This window comes from Megascapheus bottae, unplaced genomic scaffold (assembly GCF_031878675.1).
Source record: "Megascapheus bottae isolate mThoBot1 unplaced genomic scaffold, mThoBot2.hap1 HAP1_SCAFFOLD_79, whole genome shotgun sequence".
Lineage (NCBI taxonomy): Eukaryota > Metazoa > Chordata > Mammalia > Rodentia > Geomyidae > Megascapheus > Megascapheus bottae.
The window spans coordinates 7,849-14,953 of NW_028327439.1; the positions used below are offsets into that span (position 1 = coordinate 7,849).

At 44.3% G+C, this 7,105-nt stretch overlaps 1 pseudogene; it reads right to left on the minus strand.

Annotated features, from left to right (window-relative positions):
- Positions 1-4,126: 4,126 nt before the first annotated feature.
- On the minus strand, positions 4,127-6,202 carry LOC150039825 (stromal interaction molecule 2 pseudogene; annotated as a pseudogene).
- Positions 6,203-7,105: the final 903 nt, after the last annotated feature.

Below are 7,105 nucleotides of genomic sequence, written 5' to 3' on the forward strand. Positions count from 1 at the left end.
TGGAAGTAGTTTTGGCTGTGAGTTTAAGGACTTGACACTCAAGTTGCAATCAAAAAATGCAAATCATATGAGAATGTAAAAATGGTACTAAAGAGTACAATGAACAAGATGAGGGAAAAAAGGGAAGAAAATAATACAAACCTTCATGGTCCAATTATGTGAAGCACAGAGCTCACCAAACTCACAGGATGAGAAAGTTGAATAGTGAGTTGCAAGCTTACAGAAAAGGAGGAAGACAGGGTGGCTTCTGAGCATGGAGGTTCAGATTAAACAAAATGACCCAAAGTTGCCTCACAGCATAGGCAATGCACCTAACACTACCCAGCTGTACAAAAACAGATATGCTGGCACATTGTATGCTGTGGTTTTTATCCTAATTTTTAAAAAAATCTTAATTCTGGGAGGTCTTCTTTTATGACTAGTTCTCACTCCTTGCTGCAAACCTGTATCATTCTCCAATTCCTAAAACGCAAGGGAACTTTTAACATTCACATAAGAATTTGATTTTAAAAACAGTTAAATTTGTTCCGCTTGGTATTGAAGATGCTTTGTAAATCATTCACCTGAGGCCAAACAGGTATGGCTGAAGGGCTTCAAGTCTCTCCAGTAAGAGGTGGTGGAAAACTTTAAGGTTAGTATAATGAACCACATCAAAGGACATGGCCTTTCCTCTCTTGTTTGCTTTCAAGCAGCTCCTTCTTTACTCTCTTTCTTCCTAGAGCAGTATCAAATGTCTTTCTCACCTGTCTCTCATTGTTCCCTTTCTCCATTCTCTTCCTATACACTGGAATAGGCTATTATTCCTCTTTCAAAAAGCTGTGGAATAGAAAGACTATATTCTCTACAGGTAAGGAGACTATTGCTTTCTCCTGCTCCAATCTTGTGTGTCCAAGTGAATGAACAAACTTTTCCACCTCACTAAAGGTAAAAGATGAAAGCCACCGTGGAGCTCCACTAGGCAAATAGATGATTTCAGCAAAGGAAGTTCTGGGGCTTGACTTCAGGGACTGGGCACTGATCCTGAGCCTCTCTATGCTCAAGGCTGGCACTCTTAAAATTTTAGCCACAGCATTACTTCTGTTTCCTGCTGGTTACATTTCTACCCAGGCATGCCTCACACTGTGATCCTCAGATCTCAGCCTTCTGAGGAGCTGCAAATACAGGAGTAAGCCGCCAGTGCCTGGCTCAAATCTAGTCTTAACCAGCTCATCTAAGCAAAAGAACAACATTTAGAAATAAAAACTGGATTAATTTTTTTCATCTTGGTGTTCTAGATTGGGCTGTAATCATTAAAATCAGAACACAGAGTCTGGTCATTTTCTGTCTCTTGGACCTTATGCATGTTTCACATCATTTGTGCCAATAAGGTAGTCATCAGCGTAACTGTGCTCTTGGTATAAAAAAACTCATTCTTCCTTATTTTTCTTGGTCAGCCACAGGGCTTGAACTCAAGAGAATGGATGCTGTCCATAAGCTATTTTTTCCTCAAGACTAGCTTTCTATGAGGTAACTGACAGCTTCATTTCTGGCCATTTTGGTGGTTAACTGGAAATAAGAGTGTCATGAACTTTCATGGCTTTGAGCCATGGAGGGGGGAGAGAGAAGAGAAACAGAAGTGAACAAGGAGGGGGGGAGGAAGAGAAAAAGTGGAGAAAGATAGAAGGAAAGGAAGGAAGGAAAGAAGGGAGGGAGGGAGAAAGAAAGCAAGAGGAAGCAAACAAGCCAGCCAGAAAGAGAGGGAGGGAGGGTGGGAGGGATGAAGAGAGAGAGAGAGGGAGACAAAGAGAGAGAGAGAGAGAGAGAGAGAGAGAGAGAGAGAGAGAGAGAGAGAGAGAGAGAGAGAGAGTGGAGAGAGAGAGAGAGAGGGAGAGAGAGAGATGGAGAAGAAGAAGAAGAAGAAGAAGAAGAAGAAGAAGAAGAAGAAGAAGAAGAAGAAGAAGAAGAAGAAAAGAAAAAGAAGAAAAAGAAAGAAAGAAGAGGAGGGAAGGAAAGCAAGAAAACAATCACGGAAGCCATGAACAGCCCCGGAGGAACTGGAATCAGCCTGATCCTACCTTGCAATGAGAGAAGTGTCCTCCTAAAGCTACCAAGAGCATCCATTTAGCTGCCAGCTTGGAGGTTACCAGTCTAGGAACCCAAGGCCTTGTCTCCCACTGTTCCCTGTGCAGAGTGGGCATGTCCGAGAGCGTGGGGGCAAGCCCAGAGGAAGGGGACAGGGACAGCACAGCCCCAGTGCCAGGGCCTCTGGCCAGTCTGCTAAGGTCTAGGGGCTTCTTCACTGAGGGAACAGCATAGGATGGGTGAACTAGATCCTGCCAACCACTGGATGTCATCGGGAAGAGAGAAGAGAAGATGAGCTGCTTCCTGTAAATGAGCCCCTGAACTGTAGCGCTCCTCTCCTAAAGTACACTTTTGTTTTTGTGTGTTGGTCCTGAGGCTTGAGCTCAGGGCCAAGGCTCTGTCCTTGAGCTTGTTGTTTTGCTCAAGGCTCTCAACCACTTGAACCACAGCTCGACTTCCAGATTTTCTTAGTAGTTTGGTGGAGATACAAGTCTCATGGCCTTTCTTGCCCTGGCTGGATTTGAGCCGAGGTCCTCAGATCTCAGCATCTTGAGTAGCTAACAGTACATATGTGAACCACTGGCTTCCATCTGGAAGTCTGATTGTGTGTGTGTGTATGTGTTTGTGTGTGTGTGTGTGTGTGTGTGTGTGTGTGTGTGTGTGTGTGTGTAACCATCTAATGTGTTATTCACTGATGATTATTTTCAGGGTGGTGGTGACCCATGCCCTCATTTGCACTGTGTTCCACAGGACCCTGAGGACACCTCTGTTATAACATTTATTATTTTTTTTATTGTTGGAGTGATGTACAGAGGGCTTACAGTGACATTCATCAGGTAGTGGGTACATTGCTTCTTTTTGTGTGTGTGTGGGGGGGGGTCATGGGTTTTGAGCTCGGCCTGGGCACTGGCCCTGAGCTCTTCAGTTCAAGGCTACCTCCCTACCCTTGAGCTAAGGCCCACTTCACGTTTTCTAGAAGTTAATTGGAAACAAGAGTCTTAGGTCCTTTTGTGCCCGCACTGGCTTTGAACCTTGATCCTCAGATCTCAGCCTCCTGAGTAGCTAGAATTATAGGCGTGAGTCCCCGCTCCCCCTCTCCCCCCAGTGTACCTTGCTTCTTTTTTTTCAATATTGTCTCCAATTTATTATCTTTTCCACAGTACAAATTTTTCACAAACCATAAGTCCTTTGCAGTTATTCAAAGTCTGTAAACAAGGGTCTGAATCCCCACACTCCCCACCTCAGTTTCAGCTTGTGAATGTTTTAAGTCCTTCAATCAAGCTTTAGCTCTTCCATTCACATAAGGAATCAAGAGGTTTCTCTCCTTAAATTATTTATATTTTTATCATACAGTCTGAAATGCAGTAAATCCCAGTGAAAGCCCTGGGGAAAACAAAACATGATCTTTACAGCAGGACTCGAACCTTTATATTAAATGCATTTTGAAGAAGCGTCCCATAATAAAAGCATGGGTTTTCGTTTCCAGAAATCAAGTCAATTACAAACCTTATTTTCTACTTAAAAACCCATTTTGATCTTAAAGTGAAAACAGTCCCCTATCCACAGTCATTTTACAAACTATACAGTTTAACTTGCAGAGATTTTTTTTTCCAGTCTGGAAAACAGTAGTGCAATTAGTTTTACTTCTTTTCAGTTATATAGTCCATCATGTAAATAGCTCTGTGGAAAGATAAGAAGATGCTCTGGTAAACAAGAAATTTTTGCAAGCCCATGCTGCCTTACTAGTCCATTAAAGCTTGTAAGTCCATAGTGGCTTTCAACAAAATATTGTATATACATCACCATCAAAAATGCAGAAATAAATAGGCAGGAAATGACTCTAAACTGTCTCATCTCTTAATGATTTTTCAGTAATTGGCTTGATGAATTGGCTATGTAGTCACTTAAATAAGCAGACAGTAGACAGTTGCCTTGCAGGACATTCCACTATGGCATCCAGTTTCGAAAGCCCCAATGGAGTTAATTGCAGTCCTAAAATTAAAACAAAAATATGGAGTAGAAGATGGATGGAAAAAAACGTGTACAGGTGCTACTGAAATGGAATCCCAACAAAACAGCTAGGTAGGTCACTTAGACTTCTTCTTAAAAAGGCTTTTGATTTTTGATGGCTTTTTGCTTTTCTCTCCATTATGACAAAGGTCATGGGGGATGCTGCTTATCCTGCTAACACTTGGGGCTTCCTGAACTGGTTTGCTTTCGTTGCCAGTGGAGGAACATGATGTGTGATGAGGTTTAGGCACCGGGATGCCACTAGAGAGCTGGTTCATGCTACAGGACTTCTCCAAGATGCCGTTGTACACTTTGCTTGCAGGACTGAAGATCATACTCTTTGTTTCTGTCAGACCTACACAATCAGGAGAGCCCAGGGAGAGATCTGCCGTCACGGGTGAATCTCCTCTGGAAGAATCCTCTAGGGAGAGCTCATCTCTGGATATCTTCCGAGGAGACACTGGTTGGTATATCTCGAGGCTGGGGGGAGGAGACTGCTTCCTTCCAATGGAAGAGTTCAAGGAGTCACATTCTGAAGCTGTGTCTGGCACTTCCCATTGCTTTTCGGCAGTGAAATAAATGGCCTCCTCCTCTTCTTCATTCCGATAGAGTGCAGGGCAACTTGACACTGAGAGGATGTCTGGATCCGGGGAAGGCAATGAGTGCTGGGGATGCTGAGGCCGGTGAGGATGACGAGGATGGGCTGGATGAGGAGCATGTGGAGGAAGCTGGGCTCGCTGGGACTGTGATGAAGAGGGCACAATGCTAGGGCGAGAGCGACACAAGCTGCTGCTTCGGGCTAAAGATCCAGCAGGTTTAGCCACAGTCCCAGGAAATGGAGACAGGATTGGGGGTGTGTCTTCATCTAAGTCATCAACCCCTCCAGCAATTGGGTAGGGTGGAATGGAAACTCGGGGCAGCACTACCCAGCTGTGATCTGAATAAAGGGAAGAGGTCAGGCTGGGGAGTCCCGAGTTATGGGCTATCTGAAAGCCACAGATCTTCTCAATCTGTTGCCAGCAAAAAAGTCGTTCTCGTAAACAAGTTGTCAACTCTGAGAGAGCTTTCTTTGCTTCCAGAATCTTGTGATCTACTTCATCTAGGGAGGAGCTATGAGCAACGTGCAGCGTCCCAAAGACGGTGCTTCTCTTCTTTTTAATTTTTTCTGCCTCATCCTTAGCGATACCTAACTGCATTTCAGCATTCTGTCTTTTGATGTTGTAGTACTGTACTTCTACTTCATGGGTTAACTGAAGCCATTTTTGAAGAGCATCTGGAACAGACCAGCTGCTTCGCAGTTCAAATTCTTTTTCAGCCTTTTTTAGAGCCATGCGAACCTGCTCCAATTCCTGCTCTGCATACTGACATCTGCTCAGTTCACACTCAGCTCCTTCCCTGAGCTCTCGCAGCCAACAGGCCTCCTCCTTGGCATAATTGATTTCATCCATCATTTTGCGCTCTAGATTTTGCTTCTCGACAGCAACATTTCTGTTTTCTTCCTGTGCCTTTTCAAGCCTCTCTTGTAAGACTTTGTTCTGCAGTTTGTAGACTCTCTAAGTCTTTCATCATTTTTGCAACATGTTCTTTTGATGTCTTATTCTGTGTATAAGCAAACCAGCATCCTCCAACACCAATTAGAATAGAAACTGTGAGAATAAAATCCTTCATCCAGTTATGGGGTGGACGCGTCAGAGGTCCAAATAAAACCACATCCAGGGCCTTGAGCTGTAGTTTCTGTCTGTGACTCCGGTCGTTGATTTTCAACTGAGAAATCATAAATGAAAGCTCATGTACTGCGATCCTGGGAAGTGTTGTTCCTTTGACATTATTGTCTCTAAAATTCTTCTCATATTGTGGGAGTTCCACAAATTCTATCAACCACTGAAGGGGATCTTCAAGGGTCCAGTTATGAACTTCCGATGCTTTCCATCGCTTCCACAAATCCTCAACAGTAATAGGCTTGTCTTCTCTGTGCAGATGGCTATGCGTATTAGTCGCATCTTTATACTTCCTATCTTCTCTGATAAATTCATGGCTTTCCTCTACTTCAATCCCACCATCTTTGTCATCATCCATTTGTTTATGGATCGTCTGAAGAGCTTCCAGACTAAATCTGTCTTCTTCTGTGAAGCATGGTGGACTCAGTGACCTGCAGGGATCTGTCAGCAGCGCCGGGCGATCGCCCACCACTGGCGCTAGAGAAGTGGCCGCCCCGGCCTAGCCAGTAGACCGTCGCCGGCGGAGGTGTCTGGGCACCAGGTCGCATCTGTCCATGGCTCCAGCCACCAGGAGCCCGAACACCAGCAGCGCAGCCCAGCGCCGCTCAGGCAGTCAGCCCGAGGCCAGGGCTGGCTTTGCGGAGGGATGCGGGGCGAGGGGACCGCGCGGCGGCGGCGCCCTGGCCTCCGGCCACTCGCTGGCCCTGTGAGGCGCCAGACTCAAAGGAACTTAGGCTCAATGGTTTCCCTCATTCGTCATAATCAGTAGAAACCTTGGGCTCTACTAGCAGAGATCTGCAATAGAGCAAAATTTTGATACGTAAGGCCATATAGTATGAAGCTAATTGAAAGGACCTCCAGGATATTGAAACAAAAGCCATATAACGAATGATTGTTGTCCTTAATGTACTATGTTGTCTCTCATCTCCTTTGCTGTCCCTTGGGTACCTCATATTGTTACAGTCTCTCACTTTGTTATCTGATATATTGAATTTATTTGTATTTGGTTATTTGAAATTTGATAGGGAAGGGGGGAAAACCAAGACGGATGGGGGGTGTGGGGGGGAGGGTAATGGGTACCAAGACATGTGAAAGGGTATCAATGTATGTGAATTAATGCACCTTCTATCTGGCAAATATCATGTAACCCTTTTATTAATTACAATAAAAAATTTAAAAAAAGAAAAAAAATAAAGCTAATGTACAGAAGAAAATTTCTATTGAACTCTCTCACATGATTTACTGCTTTCTTGCCAGAGAAAGCTTTTCCTTAATAAATAGATTAATACCCTCTTGGGTCCTTTTGTATCTAGGAG